This window comes from Micropterus salmoides, unplaced genomic scaffold (genome assembly GCF_014851395.1).
Source record: "Micropterus salmoides isolate LMB-PRFRI ecotype aquatic unplaced genomic scaffold, ASM1485139v1 Ms_hic_scaffold_8, whole genome shotgun sequence".
Taxonomy (NCBI): domain Eukaryota; kingdom Metazoa; phylum Chordata; class Actinopteri; order Centrarchiformes; family Centrarchidae; genus Micropterus; species Micropterus salmoides.
The window spans coordinates 8971393-8988493 of NW_024044570.1; the positions used below are offsets into that span (position 1 = coordinate 8971393).

At 35.8% G+C, this 17101-nt stretch overlaps 1 long non-coding RNA gene across 4 annotated transcripts in view; it reads left to right on the forward strand.

Annotated features, from left to right (window-relative positions):
• LOC119894448 overlaps positions 1–17101 on the forward strand; it is a 43667-nt gene that overhangs the window by 23416 nt on the left and 3150 nt on the right. For 2 of the 4 annotated variants that reach the window (XR_005442925.1, XR_005442924.1), the window contains 2 exons: positions 1011–1210; positions 12780–13359. This is a non-coding gene — a long non-coding RNA (uncharacterized LOC119894448). The remainder of the gene's footprint in view (positions 1–1010; positions 1211–12779; positions 13360–17101) is intronic. The other 2 variants (XR_005442926.1, XR_005442927.1) reach the window with 2 other exon arrangements.

A 17101-nucleotide genomic window follows, 5' to 3' on the forward strand; every position in this document is an offset into this window, starting at 1 on the left:
AATGAGAAACATATAACCTGTCATAAATAAATATTTAGATGATAAAATGTAAATACAGTCAGGAAAATGGGCTTTTCACACTTCCTGTGAGTATAGGTTGTAAAGAAACACTGTAAAGATTTGGAAAATCATTGATAATTGGAAACCAGTTAAAGTTGTGATACTTTATTATTTCAGTCGTGATTGATTTAGCAACACTCTTGGTTACCATGGTAACAGGAAGTACAGTTTAATACTACAGCACTCTTTAAGCAGATACTTTGTCAGAAATCAGAGCAGAGCAACAGGTAGCTATATAAGTGTAAAGTGCATCCAAACCAATTCACATTGTTTTAAAAAAGAAGTTCAAAAATGAACACAACAGCAACAGCAGAAAGTTGTTTAGCTTGCTGAGGAATTGAAGGTGTGCAGCCTGTTGCCGATATCATCAGCACACTGTGGCTGTTCTCTCTCGAACAATCCCGGTTAGCATGTGACAAATATACTATCTTTCCTGTGGCTGTTTCACAATAAAAGCATATATAAATAGCACAATAAATGAATAAAATAGTATCCATAGTTTCCTGCAAATCCCTTGTGAATAGGTAATCCAGCACGGGAATGGCGGTCTCCACCACTACCAAGTACAGAATATAAATACATTGGATGGCTATTGCAGAAAATTCTAAATAATATGAAAAATGGGGTTTGATTTCATGAAAATCTTAAGGATTATGACTTTAAATTAGAAGAACATACATAATCTCATCTGGTAACATGCACTAATACTAACTGCAACTCTCATCTGATCCGTTTGACTTTATGACTGTCTTCCCTGCTTGGATTTTTAAAAGTACTTCCTTACTGGTTTCTTCTTTGCTCTCCTTGTTTCTTCTCCTGTCTCCTTGTCTCTTCTCCTTTTTGCCTCTGTCTCACTTGTGATTCCCCTCTCCATCTCTCTCTCATCTGTCTCTGTCTCTCTCCCTCACTCCGTCTTTATCCTCCTCTCTTATTCACTCCATCTCTCTCAGGGGCCCGAGGTGAGGATTGACAGAGGGGAAATCCTGACTGACTGAAACCCGGCTGATGAGTTTTCCTCCTCCTCCTCCTTTACTTCATCCTACTTCAGCTTCTCCCATTCTGTTTCTCCACCTTGAGCACCTTCTTTTTCTTCTTCACCCCCTTCTTCTCCATCTCTCCAACCCGTGCATCTTCATGCTGCAGGATTAAGGTACATCCACACTTCCCCTGTGGAAGGTCTCTCTTCAATACTTGCATGTGATGTGGGTGACTACATGTGACACACACACATAGCCTCCATTTTCATTTGCTAATCAAAATCAAGGATGTTAAAAGCAGCTTGTGGTGACAAAAAAAAAGACAAAACCAGACACAATGTTAAAACAAGATATAAGAACAGGAAAGGACATTTTTAAAATATGCAAAAGCTCTTGGGAGTTTTCTGTTTACTCATGGGGCTGATGTAGCATGGTTTAGGGCTGGAAAGATCTTGTAAAACTTGAGTTAATTTTTCAATTTGGGATTCCTGTTAAATGCCAAAAACATAAACTCTGCAAGTAAATATGCTGCATGTCGTAAGATTATCATTTAGTGAAGCATCCATCCATCCATTTACTGCCATATATCCGGGGCCGGGTCACAGTGGCAGCAGACTGAGTAAGGTAGTCTAGACATCTTTCACCCCAGCAACATTTTCCAGCTCGTCCTCGGTGATCCCAAGGCATTCCCAAGCCAGATGAGATATATAATCTCTCCAGGGTGTTTTGGGGGTTTAACCGGGGGTCTCCTACCAGTTGGACGTGCCCAAAAATCTCCCAAGTGATACCAAACCACCTCAACTGTCACAATTTGATGCGAAGAAGCAGCGTTTGACTGGTAAATCAAAAGCTTTGACTTAAGTCTTCATGTCAGTCTGGTACAACGCCCGCATAACTTCACAATTAGCTGCAGACAGCCCCAGTGCGTGCTGAAGGTCACGGTCTGATAAAGCCAACAGAACCACATCATCTGCAAAGTGTAGAGAAGTGCCTTAGGGTCCTGTCCAAGAAAATAACAGAATTGGTGACAAGGGACAAACCTGGCTGAGCCAAATACCCACTGAAAACATATTTGACTTCCTGCTGAGAAGACGGACACCACTCTCACTCCAGTTATATGAGATCCTGATGATTCATAGCAATGGCCTTGGTACCCCATACTCCTGCAGTACCCCCCTACTGGGCTACCCAGGGAAAACGGTCGTAAGCCTTCTACAAGTCCACAAAAAACATTGTTATGGTTTTGTGTTTGATGTTTTTGTTTCCTGTTTTATTTTGTTAAACTCTTGCTCTTCCTGTCTTTTCTCATTCACTGTGTTGTCTTTTCCTTGTGTCATTTATTAATTTGTTCTGTGTTTCCTGTTTTACTTTGCTACCCATACCTCTTGTTCTCGTTCACTTTGTTTCCTGCTCTTGTGTTTTTTCTGACTGTTTGCTCCACCCTGATCGGTTTCACCTGTGCCTTGTTAATCAACTCTCTTTATATATATATATATATATATATATATATGTATATATATATGTATATATGTGTTCTTTGTCATTTTTCACATTGTGTTTGTTCTTTGTCGAGCGTCTCTGCTTATCTTATGTGCCTATGTGTTGGATTACTTTGAATTTTGTATTTTGGTTTTCGCCTGTCTCCTATGCCTGGATTATTGCATTGTTTTTGATTTTGGTTTGTTGCCTTTTGGACCACCTGTCTCACCATCATTGTGTCAGGATTGTGCCCAGTGCAGAGGCAAAAGCAGGTTGAGGACCCAAACGCAGGACACACATACAGAAACCACAGACAGAGCAGACTAGGATAACTAAAACAGAACAGACTAAGGCAGAATGATACTAATCAAATAAACTACAAAACAGGCAGAGGTAACAAACCAAGACCGGGCAGACAGGCAGAATCGTGACACATTGTAAATTTATTCTCACCTAGCAAATAAACACCTTGCTTTGCAAATTAACACACCTAGACTGGATGAGGAAACTCGCATGACCCCCCACCCAATGAGGGCAAGAGCTGTTCCACTGTTATACGACCATGATGGAGTCCACATTGCTCCTCCAGGATCTGAGGTTCTAAAGTCGGTTAGAGCCTCCTTTCCAGCGCCTCTGAATAAGCTTTCCCAGTGAGGCTAAGCGGTGTGACAGTGTGATACTCCAATAATTGGAGCGCACCCTACAGTACCTCTTTATAAAAATTCTAACCACCACTGTTTTTAAAGAAAGTTATTTAATACCAATCGCAGTTTTTACTTTTGGAAATAAATGATAACAAATGAATACAAAATTTAATTTCTTAGGATAGTGAGTTGGTTCATCTCCTCCTCTTTGTGCTACTGAAGCAGGTTGAGCTTGTGGTTGATAGAACTAATCTCGGTTCATTTTGGTTTGGTGACCAACATAATGTACACAACCCTATAGAGGTTTAACCAGTCAGAACACAAAGTTCAACATCCACTTAGCAGGTGACTTAGCTTAATTTACTCATATTTTTGCCTGGATAAACACTCATCATTCTATCATCTTGTCACACTGATGGAAAACAAGTAGATATGTAAAATGTTTCATCACCTCCAACCACATGTTTAAATGTGATCTTTTAAATATATTACTTGAGTTGTTACAGTGAGTGTGGACCAGTTATGGTCTTGTGATCATTTCAATCAATTCAATTAAAAAAAATAGCAATATATATATATATATATATATATATATATAATTGTTACATTTTAATTTAATTTTCCATGTTTTTACATTGGACTGTGTATGTAATGCTACACCACTGAATCATAGACAAACCTTGGTGGTTTGAGGACAGTGGTGCTACATGTACAACAGAAAATCTGAGAATGTTTTCCTTGCTGATTTGATATTCCCATATTCATTCATCTATAAAGAAATAAAGTGAGTGAAGACACTGGTTGTGGGAAAATCTTCTTGCTGTAAATTGTAAATGTTACCCATCACAGAGGCATGAGCATAAAATGTCCTGTTAGATAATCAGTTAGAAGTGTAAAGAAACATATATAATAAGAAGAGAATATTCCTGACTGATACCTTTGTATGATATTAACTTTGGATATTCAGCAACACTGAGTACAGTTATCTTAATAGTTTTAAATATTTGTGGTGATTACATAAGGATATAAAAACAAATGTGACTATTATGTATGTAGCAACATCTTTAAAAACATAAAATTAAAAATTCAGCAGGTGATTTTTATTCATCATGTCATGTTATTTTTTCAAAGAAAAGTCAATATTTTGCAGCTAAGAGGTGTGGTTTGGTGGGGGCACATTTCCGGACAGAAGTGTGGTGCAGTGGGTGTGTGAATGTTTGTGCTACCAGAGGGCAAAATGCCATGTCAATATGGATCGGAGGTTTCTATTCCTTGCCAGGATGTCCTGTAGCAGACTCTACCCGCCTGGTAAAGGCAGCATCTACTTTTTACACCATATGTACAGTATATATGACTTTGAATCTGTCATTTAACTTCCCCTAACCGACACACACACTATTTATATTATATGCTTTCTTTTGAGTGTATGACTCAAAAGAAAGTAGTCGGCTATTCCCATAGGTGGTGTTGGAAAATGATTCAGGAAAGTGGGATTTGAAGGTAAGGGGTAACTTTGTGACCCCTTACGTAGCAAACACACACTCACACACACACACACACACACGGAAGCACAGAAAAATACACACAAACAGAGACAAAAACACACAGCAGCAGTGCATGTCCGGACGTCATCAGTGCTGTGAAGCTGCCTCTGTGGCTCCATAGACGTAGGTGAATGAAGCATCACAGCATACAGTCCATTTAATTCACACACATTCAGACACACACACACAGACACAAATATAAATAGACAATACGTCACATCCTTTCCTTTCTTTTTGTAATCGTGCACGCACACACGTCAGGTGGTTAAGTGTATTTCCTGGGATATTTGTCTGACGCTGTTGGTCAAAATATCAACAGGCAGGCTCACATGAATACACGCAGACAGACAAATATGCTCGCATGTACAGTGTGGAACTTATAATAGTTTCTTCAGTTTACAAATATTACGTCAAGTTCGGGAACGTCTGAACTGTTGATGGGACAAAACAACTTGTAATTAAGTTGTTTCAGTTTACTTTTAATTTAGTCAAGTCAAACTATAAAGTAAAACTAAAACAACTGAAAATGCTGTACCTGAAATTAATTTAAAGTATGTTGAATTTATCTTTGTTTTCTTTTTCTTTTCTTTTTTTAACAAGAGCCTTTCATGAATGAGTTGAATTGAAAGTTATTACAAACTCTATTCCTTATTTTGTCTTTACAGCTAATGGACTTTGGGAAACACACGCGCATATGAACATACACACACACACACACACACACACACTTGCATATGTCAGAAATACACAATTTCACAAGTAAATTCTCACTCGTATGCTGACGCACTCGTGCTGACACTTGATGTGATGTGATTCACAATCACACTTTCTCTTCTCTTTGAGCTCTCTTTACTGTCTGACAGACACACACGCATACACACATACACACATACACACATACGTACAAACATCCATGCACTGTACCTGCTTAATCACAATCTTGTTCAAACTTTTTCCACCTCCATTTTCAAATAAATCATGTTTATCTGCATGAATGCAGACAAAAACAAATACACTTTTCAAATATCAAAATCTTCTGCAAACAAAATGCTATCATGAATCAGTCATCATGAGTCAAAAAAACAAACAAAAGTTACACTGCCATGTTTTATGAACCATTGACTCCCCAAAACAACATTTTCCTCACAACATTTTTCAGCTTTTTCTTTTTCCAATTGTAAAAAACATTCTTGGATCTAAATAAGCTCTACAGTTTTTTTTTTAGATTTCAATTTTCTTTGGAGTTCTTCTGTCACACTTTGGTAAATTCATGTGAACCTCTTTTAAAAAGGCTTCATTCAGTGCAGAATAACATTATTTTCATGATCAACAAGAAGAAATAATTCAGATTTGATGGAAATTGTTGCAGCAGCATCATGTATATTAAGCAAAACACAAATAAAGGAGTTGCATAATGCAGATGCATAATCACACTGTAAAACCGGTAAATGTTTGTAATTTGAGAAAGAAACTGAGAAAGAAACTTTATGCTTTAATTACTTGTTTAATGAAATGAATGGGGTTGATTGTTCTTATGTTGTATGTATGATGCTTTGGCAATATTGTTGTTACACATTCATGCCAATAAAGCTAATTTGAATTGAAGTGAATTGAATTGAACTGAAAGACATGATGTCTGTTTCCTTCTGTAATGCTTAATACTAAAAATGACAATTGAAAACTAAACAAAGCACCTATAAATACATAGTTATTGTATTTATTCTTATTGTATTATTTTAAGTTTCTACTAACTTTATTTAAAGCTATTTAAAAAAAAATATATCCAAATACACACAAATATAGAAGCACAAAAATAAAATAAAACCCATAAACAGAATAATCTAACAACACAGACCAACCCAGATGAAAGCCCACAAATGCTTGAAAACTTTTGTTTTATTATTTAATCCTTTTATTTATACTTCATTCATAAAAATCATCCTACAGCATAATTACATTCATTATCTGATTTATACTGACACATAACTTGTTCACTTAGAATAAGCTCACATTAGGCATTTTATCCAAAGACACATTAATAATTAACCTTAAAAGAAGAAACTACCACTTAGCTGCCATTAAACACTTTGTTATCACACACCTTGAAAACTACAGATTACTGATTGATGGAGTCTTGTTCTGATTAAAATTTAGACTGTAGGTTATATAATGAAACATGCTCATTTCCATTTCTGTATGGAAGAGCTGATGCATAAAAACATCACAGTGGTAGTTATGATCTTGTTTAGAACAACAACAACAACAACAACAGAAAAAAACAGAAGAGATCTTTTCAGTAGGTTGAAACTGCCCTGTGATTTAAAGTATGTTCATGTGCACCACATAGCTAAAGGTTTAACCCTTACTGCTAATGATGTCAGAAATACAAGCAAACACGAATCTTATTAAGCCAAAGGAAATTCATGTCGAAATAATGTTCATTTCCATACTATGTATTCTTGAAAGTGTAGTGTTTTGGCAGTTAGAGTACTACACAAGAAACTCCTCTTTTTTATCACACAATTTAGCAGTAAAGAAATAATTAAAATGTTTGTACTACATTACTAGTCAAACTTTGTAGTTTCAAAGCATTACTGACAACATCCCAAAATTACAAACTTCAACAAATATCCAGTATTTCCTACTGCTTTATTTATGGCCAGAACAATCACACTAGTAGTAGGAGAGTATGGGAGACTTTATTACTGCTAGATGTGGAACTTTTAATTGTGTCAGGTTGATTTTCTTAGTTCTTAGTCTTCGTAGTATCTCTAAACAGTCTGATCTGAAGATCTGAGTTGATGTTGATACACTCATCTGAGTGGCATTAGGTTATTACCTTGTGCACAAAACAATAAGCTTAAGGAGCAGGAACTAGTTTTTTAGACTTGTTTTGCCTCTCTGGTGACATAAAGTCTGCCCTATCTTTTTGGTAAAGGTTGTTGGGGCTGTTGCCTGTAGGAAATGGCACTATTCAGGGCTGACATTTTTTTAACCTTTTTTCAGTCAATATTTTTATTTACCACAAATATTATCCTAAAAAGACATTTGAAATGAACATAGGTCAATTATAAACAACATTATATATCATAAAGTATTAGGTCTCTAATAAAGGAAACTAAAAGAAAGGGTTTTTTAATACTTTATTGTGTTCCCCCTACTTCTAAAGCCAAACAACCACTGTTTCATCACTTATTTTGGAGAAAGAATGGTGATTTTAAGTGCCCAGTAATCCACTTTAGTTACCTTAAAAAAACACTTTTACCACTAAAATGGTCTGTTATTTAACAGAAAAGGCTTTGAAGAGAAAGTTTTGACAGTCTTTGGTCTTAATAAATCACAGTGAAACGTTAGCTTCAGTATTGTGATGTATTTCCGAGTAAAACAGCATACAGATTTTTTTACGAAAGGGATTTATATAATAGGCTTGACATTTGATTGAATTACACACAAAGTAGGCATTGCTATTATAGTGCAATAGTATAGTTCCTTCCTTACCTGCGTTGTTAGATTGCAGCTTTAATCCAAACACTCACCTAGCATGAATATTGCTCTGCTAGCTATCCACACTAGCGGCCCAGTCAGCACAGTCAAGTGTGGTTTTATATGAGGGGCGGGTTAGCTAGATATCGCAAATCACATTTGATTGGATACATTTATCCAATTAACAGCCTCATCATATAAAACCTGAGAGAGGGATTTTAACATAAAATACTTTTAAAACAAGAGAGAGCGTAACAAGAGATAAATCAACAGCTCACACAGTGACAAAGGATTAAATATTTTTGCTGTGTCTTTAAACACATCTGATTTGAGTTCATTTAAATGATTCATTGTTCATTCATTTTGAATATTTGGAGTGTTTGTGTTCTCTGTAAATATGAAAACAGTGACTTAAATTAAGATTTAATATTGTCTTAAAGGAATGCACTCTAATTACAGATGAGGTGATATAATATATACACTGCGTTCAAATACGCTTTACCGTTTTTGAAAATATTATTCACTGACACCGGAAGTTAAATTATGACAGGTGTGTATGTGTGTGTGTGTGTGTGTGTGTGTGTGTTTCAGCTCATTGGGACACACCTAAAAAGGAAAGACTTTTCACCTTTTTAAGACACATTTCTAAGGTCACTTGTACATTTTTACTAACTTCAGAAGCAGTTAAATGTGAAAATACAGTATGCTCAACTGTTTATGTGAGGGGTTTTAACCTGTCCTGGCTCATCTTCATTTTGCTGTTGCTTTCTTTACCTCAGTCCTTTTCATTCACCTTCCCATATTTTCATCAAATCAGCATCTATAGAAAACAGTGGATCTGAGTTGGAGTGAGGAAGGAAAACTTTCACTGTAAGAGCAGCACATGTTGTGTCGAGTTGTCTTCCTACAAATATAGTGTCACTTGCAGAGGAAATTCTAGTAACTACTTTTCCAGCTTGACATCGGTGTGCTTTTTAAGTTTCTCAACCTAAAGAGGAGTTTGTAAACCAGCAATTGATATTAAAACATGAAAATCACAACAGAAGGGTTAGGGTTTAGTTTAGTACTGGAGTTTTCACATGATAGTAACAATGTTGAATTTAAAACAGACTCTTACAGATGCTCGAATATGTTTTCACTAGATTGTGTTTATTAGATTTAGAGGTTAGTTAGATTGTATTTTACAGTTAATTATAATATATAATAATGCGCAAATAATACAGTCTGCAGTGTTTCTACCTTTTCAACATATAACAACATATTTTCAACTTTAAATCATATCAAATTTTTATTTACTTCCACAAACTGCAAATTTAAGCTGTTTTAGATTCTTAACCATCAAAGTTTTGTGTGTGTGTGTGTGTGTGTGTGTGTGTGTGTGTGTGTGTGTGCGCGCGCTTCACCAGGACTAAATTCAACAAACTCCTCGTCAAGATCAATAAAAAAATAATTATAGGCAGTTTAATTCACAATGTTTGGACAAATTTAAAGTCTTAATTTTAAACTGATATCTATTAATTGAAGTAAGTGATAAAATAAATTCATGTATCAACTCTACCTTCCTTTTCTAGCATGTTGGCTCTTCTGTAATCTTTCCACAATAACAGGGTCATGAGAGCAGTGCACAAACATGTGTAATATTGATGATGTACAGCTGAAATTTTAGATAATTCTGCTTTAATTTGCAATTTGGATATCAGCAACATGTGCCTATACACACAAAGAACTACTTTTTGTAGACATTTTTAAAGACACATTTCAAGGCCATGTGTATATTTTTACTCCAGACACAGACAAATATGAAACAGTTTACAAAACTGTTTATATCAGGTTATTTCAACGTTTTCTGGCCCGTTACTGTGTTTTAGCTACTTTTATTCTCTTATTAGAGTTCAAAGTAAAGAGCTAAGACCAAGGAGGAAGCTGTTGCTGACTGCATTTAGAAAAGAGCTCTTTTAAACCTATTCTTTAACTGGTTTTGATAAAAAATGTATAAAACAAATATCAATATAGCTCCTTTTGGTTAATATTTGAATTTGAAAACTTAACACATCATATCCACTTTTTTCCACAATAAAAGGATGATCAGGGCAATGCTGTACTGATTCTAACAGTTCAAACCTATAACTGCTATAATGTTGATGATGTCCAGTAGCAGTTAAAATTATTATTTAATTTCCTTTAATGTTCAGCTTGAATAGGGGTCAGATACATGCAAATAAAATAAACTGTGTAACCAAACTTACAAAAACCCTTAAAACTGTGTACAATATCTGCATGTTTTGTCTATACAGTCATGATACTAATAATAACCACAGCAAATGTGTTTGTGTAGCCATCATCACATTCACATCACATATATCCAAACAGAAGTTCACCTCACAGTTCATGATGATGGTCGATAACTGAAGCTGGGACAAGAGCAAGGAAAGATTCCCACAACCAGGGTCTAAGAATACAAGTTTTCATATGCTATATAAATAAAATTTACTTGACTTGACCACATAGAAGAAATGAGACAATACAGGTAATATTGTATTCAAATTATTTCAATGAATTCCCTTCCTCCAATCTATGTATTAAATCCCACGTATAATTTAGTCCACTCAGACACAAAATAAACATTTGATCGAACTTTTGCTGAACTTTGTGCGATCACAAACTCACACCATATCAAACTGCGTCTGCATGTCCAGCTCTCACTTCACTTCCTTACCTGCAGCTGTGAACAGCCTCCATCTTCCTCTTCCTCCTCCTCTTCCTCGAAGTTTTTTAGTGGCCACAACTAAATTTGTACAATAAACAAATGTAACGGACTATCATGTGTGTTTGAATGACAGAGAGAGAGAGATAGTGAGAAAACCTGTGTGTGGGTCCATGCTGTTGTGCACTAACACACTTCTGTGGTTCCGTTCACATGTGACCAGATGTGACCAGATGTTTTTCTTGCTTTTATAGGGGGCAACATTCGGTCAACCTGTAAACAATGTTTGTCCAACTGTCACATAATTTGGGTTATTTTTGGACACACCGTACACCGTTGGGACACTTTTATGTGAAGTCAAAAGTTTACAATTTTTACAAGATCCTTAATTGGATTGAAATTTCTCTTGTCTCATTGAGATTACCCCAAACCATCTTTTCTCATTGTTTCACCACTTCATAGAGTTCTCTTCAAGTCAATCACTTTTCACACATTACATCACACAGGCTGAGTCCTTACATGCTGAACAAAGGCAATGCACAACAAATGCTACAAACTGGCTTGATTGTGGGGATTTTAACAATTGTGCAAAATAGGAGATATTTTCTAAAATGAAAATAAAACTTTAAATTTTACAAAGTCAAATCTTTCTTCAGGAAACATGAAAACAATTCAATGAAAAGTTAAATTCTTCTAATAATACCAATTTAAAATCATATTTCATAACTGTTATGAGAAAGAGGCAGTTTCAAAACTCATCTTCCTCAACAACAAAAAAACAAAACTTTAAAACTGCAGTCAGTCAGTTCAATTGTCTCAGACACAGCTTAATGATAAAAGATACAAATGCAGGTATAATTACATTATCTGCATTTTAACCTTAACTTCCATATGTTTGTTTAAACTTGTATAGTCATCCTTGAAGATGCTGGTCTGCCATTTTGTTGTGACCACTCATTGGGTGGGCAGTGATGTGAGGAATAACTAAATGATAAATCACCTCCTTTCGTGTCCTTAGCACAGCTGTTTACCATGTCTACATATGTTAGTCTCCATGTCTGGCTGTAGGAATGTGTTTTTTTCTTTTTAGGCAAAACTGTTTACAAGAGCCTTCCTTTCACAAGCAGTGCAGCCTCAGTGAAGCGTCCTCATGTCTGACAGAAAATGGCTGACTGTACAGCTGAAGGCACAGAGCTATAGAGAGGTCCTCCTCATAGGCTGTTTATTTAGATAGTGTCTGCTAAAGAGGTTAATGTCAAACTCTCAGAAATGAAAATTTACAGTATTTTAGACAATTTATGCTATAACTGCTAGAGAAATATTCATATTAACACATATTATCCAACTTTGTATTTGTAAATTAAATCTGTGTTGTCATGTCTTGTCAAGGCAATGTAATTATATTTATCTAGCACATTTTATTCCAAGTAAACTCAGTGTGCATTACGTGAAATAGCTTGAAGCAAAAAACAACATGTACAGAAGAATATTGTAAATTAAATACAAGAAAATGTTACAAGAAAACATTATACAAGGAAAACCACCAACCTGGCCAAAAACAGCAAAGAAAAATACAATAAAATACACACATACTAACTTATTTTAAAGCTGATATAATATCTATGATCAAAATTCATAGTTATTATTAAAAAGGAAGAATATGGGAGTGATTTAAGATACATGAAATGAAAGTTTTATAAGAATTATATTACATGTTAATGGTTAAAATGTGAAAATCAGACGTTATTCACCAAGTACATGCATACAAGAAATTTGTATTGTTCCAGGCGTGTGTGTGTCGACTGCTTGTGTGCATGTTAAAGAGTGTGTATATAGTCTCCTTGGTAATATATTCTCGTTAATTATGTGTGTGTGTATCTCACCATAGGGTCGTAGCAGATGCAGAGTCAGTTTTCCAAAAAAGGGAACTGTGAGCAGCCTGTCTTGTGGGCCGGAGGGATTGAAAAATGCAGGACACCCACAGTTTGTGTCCCACCCAAAAAAGGGGTCGTAATGTTTTTTCTATTAATTACAGTCCCAAAACCATGCTTGTGTTAAATACTTGCTTACTCACTGTTTGACAGCAGTATAGTATTTAACTTTTCATACATATTTGTTCTTAGTGTTGACCAGGTCATTTGTTGCACCCAGTTGTGTGTTAGTGTGCATGCATGCAAGTGTGTGTGTTCCTGAATCTGTAATTTTTTTGTATTCTTAGGACTCAAATCATGATGGTGAGAAGAAAGAAAATGAAACTAACGCAGCAGATGAAGCAGGAGAAGCAGGAACAACGAAGATTGTTGTCCCCCGGCAGGGACGCAGGAGGCAGCAGGACGGTTAGCGAGAGAGCTTGGATCAACTGACACCTTTTTTTCCACTTGCACCAACCGAAACTCTGAGAGTCAAGCCGGTTTGAATGGAACACACCCAGTCATCCTGAGGGAGTTGTCAAATCCCTGTATGGGAAGGTAAATGGGTGTGACCTTTGATAGCTTAAGTATGAATGGGTCCTATTCCTGGTAAAAATAAAATGGTACACAGACCAAAACAAAACCTGACACTTTTTTCAGTGCAAAATCAATGAGCAATGGTTTTAATTCAAAAACATACTGTATTTGAGAGCTAGAAGCTCCTAAAGGTAAAAGGTGGAGTAGAATTGACTTTAAACATGTTCAAAACCAGGATTTACCGTACTTAATCTGTCCAAAAATGTTAAATAAGGGCTGATATACTTTATTAGAATGATCGTTTGTTTATCTACATAAAATCTGCAGGTGGACAAAAAAAGGAAAATAGATGGGAAAGCAAAGCAGAAATGTGGAGCAAGGAAAAGGGAAAGGCTGGTCAAGTTCCAACAAGTACAGTACAGTGGCTAATGAATCATTTCAGTTGTTAAAAAGAACAATCAACCAACAAGCTTGTTCCCTTGAATGTTTAACTTTTTGCTCCAGCTGAGCATAAAAGCACACCTGCTTGTACCAGTTTTAAACCACTTTGCAGACCCTGTCAGGATATTTGACATTTCGACCATTTAGCTGCAACTTGAAAGCAGCAGAACAAGTGAGTTTTATGACCTATCACCACAATCACACGTAGTTCAGGAATTAAACAGTGCAAGTTGATTAATTTCCATTTCAGTTTTAGAGTGCTTTGGAAAAGGAGTTTGAGGTGCAAACAGCACACCTGATTCCGGAGCAGTGTTGTCACCAAAACCATGGATCCCGAGATTTTGTCAGATCATAATAATACGGTGTGACTTAATGTTAAACTAGGTCATTCCGTCTCAAACCAGGGTGCAGGAAATTATCAAGGGACCTTAAGGGGACTCTAGGAGGCCCCTCCTGAAAGGGGGAAAATTGTAACACCTAAATATAACATCTGACCTATGTTTTCCTCAACAACAATTAACATCTTTCTATATTAGAGTCCTTGCATATCTGTTAAAGGGTTGGGACATAAAAACCAACAGCAGGATTTAAAGATGAGAGAGCCCTTCCCAGAAACACAGCGCTACAACCCTTCTTGTCTGATAGGGTTTTTGACACTCAGTCCCAATGCGATAATTTTTCTGGATTAAATCTGATGACTGTTTAAACTGCAAGTCCTGCAATAAATCCTCCCTTCATGAAGGTTATAATGTTCATGTTTTAGTTGAAAAAGTTTTAGAGAGGTGTTGATTTAACTTAATAAACATTTTAGAGGATGTAGTTTGAGATGCCGTTACATGCCGTAAATTTATTGTGTTACACAAAAAAGTGTTTCTGTTATTTAACATACCCTGATTGATATCATAATGGTGTGGACAAAATATAAACATGTGTCAGTATGTAATACATGTACAAATCAGTACATTTTCCAAAATGAACATAAAGCTGATCCAAGAATCACAAATACAATCAGGTTTATTGTAAAGTTTTTTTTACATAGAAGGATTGTGCCTATTTTAGTGCATAATAACAATAAACACAAGAAGAGAAAAAGTACTGCACTAATAACAAATAATATCAAATTTTAAAAAATTAATGTAAAAAATATATAAAAATATGTCAAACACAGTATGTCTGTTTTTAAAATGAGTTGTACAGAGTTTAAAATGAAGATGATGTAATATTTAAAAAAGTGGCAGAGGGATGTGCAAATATTCAAAGTACAAAGTGTAAAGAATATGTGCAATGTGTAAAGAAACACAGTGAGTCAGATGTGGAGATTAATGCAATGTGTAGTGTACGTGTGGTGGAATGAGAGTCAGTGTCAGTGGGGGTCCCGGGCCTTGTTGATGAGGCCAGCTGCAGTCAGGAAAAAACACTTCTCTGAAACAGTGTCAGCAAAACTGAACATTATAACCCTCATGAAGGTAGAATTTAACACAGGTCTGCTGTTGTTATACTCATCATCTCCAGCCTAATATATATAGAATCCCTTTAAATGTTATTACTTTGATGGCAAAGGAATTAAAATATTCAGTGCCCATCCACCATTTTCTTTCAGTCATTGACAGCAATTATGCCATCAAAAGTCACACAAACCTTCAAGTGAAACCTCCACTGATGACTTTTATTTAGATGGGTAGGTTTTGCAGAGTGATACTTAAAGCTGGTTCAGTAAAATCTGGTCTAAACCTCCATCCTATGAAAGACAGATTACATCAACAAACAACACATATCAGGTGATATTTGAGCCGCTAATCTGGACATTATGGTAACTTGTCAGACTTCTGATCCATCAGCTTCGGTGGTCCCAAGTGTATGTGTGTGTGTGTGTGTGTGTGTGTGTGTTAAAAGCTTGTGTTGGTGTCTTCGAGGCGTGGTGTTGACCACGGCAGACATCTCACTAGAATGTTTTAGTTTCCCCACAGTGACTACAGTGAGGGGAGCTGACGTAGCATGACGTTACAGGCTCTTACTGACGTTATATAGGCTGCTATACATCAAATATCAAACAGCAGATTAAATGTAGAATGTTAAATAATAAATAAGTGTAAATTTGATGCAGTTGTGAACACAAATGTTTCAGCACTTTATTTTAGTACAATTATGTTAGCACACTATGTTTTCTCTTAAAGAAGTGGGGGTTTTAATTTGTAAATTCCAGAATTTATTATCATGTTAGTGTGAGTGACTGTCCATGAGTGTGTGTGTGGGTCTGATTGTGTTTCTAAGCATCTACGTACATAAATGAAAATTGGGGCACAGTGTGTAAGGCAAATTTTAAATATATATATGTATGTGTGTTTTTTATTAAGTCTATAACATGAATGTAGGTTCATTTAAAGACAAACAATCAAAAGCTGAGTGTGACACATGTACACACACGATCCATGTGTGCTGCATTTGCATAAAGTATCAGCTAAAATAAAATGTTTGGTAAATGAATGGAAAATTGTCAGAAAGAAACACACACACCCACACTAACACATGCAAGTCTGACACACACTCGTAACGGCTGGAAATGTGTGTGTGTGTGTGTGTGTGTGTGTTCGTGTGTGTGTGCGCGCGCGCATGTCAGTGTATCATCCACAATAGATGAAAGACAATTATTTTATCATACAGCAACAATATATCAAGACATACATAAAGGGACATTTATATTTAACTTTATTATATTTAATAATTGAATCTAGCTTGTGTGTAAGTTGGTAACTTAGCTTTGTGTTATACTATGTAAATTAAATTCTAACATACAAAACTGAGAAAAATGTGACGCTGAAATGTAAAACTTGTTATCCTTTTCTGTTGTATTTGATATCTGAGAGAAAACCAATTAAGATGAAAACATTTCCCCTGAATGCTTATTGATCCCAGATTTAGGCAGAATGATCCCCCACCCCATTTTAAATTGCTTATATTAATTTGAATGTGGGTTTGATAAAGCAGATATATAATTAATTTGGATTTTAGATGAGTTTGGATGAATTTACAGTTTATATGTTATGGGTACTTTTTGACATTTGATGTAATTCAAGCTGTTTATATTAAAGATACGCTGCAGAAACAGTAGATGGAAGCTTGAGTGTTACATGTGGCGCGGTGTGTGTGTGAATGTGTGTGTGTATGTACATGTTTATCTGTCTATCTCCACATTTTTTGAGTGTGAGTTTATCAGTCTCATACATGCACAATTGAGAGGTGTGTGTGTGTGTGTGTGTGTGTGTGTGTGTGTGTGTGTGTGTGTGTGTGTTGGACTTAAATATGTGTCTTTGTTCCTTTTAAT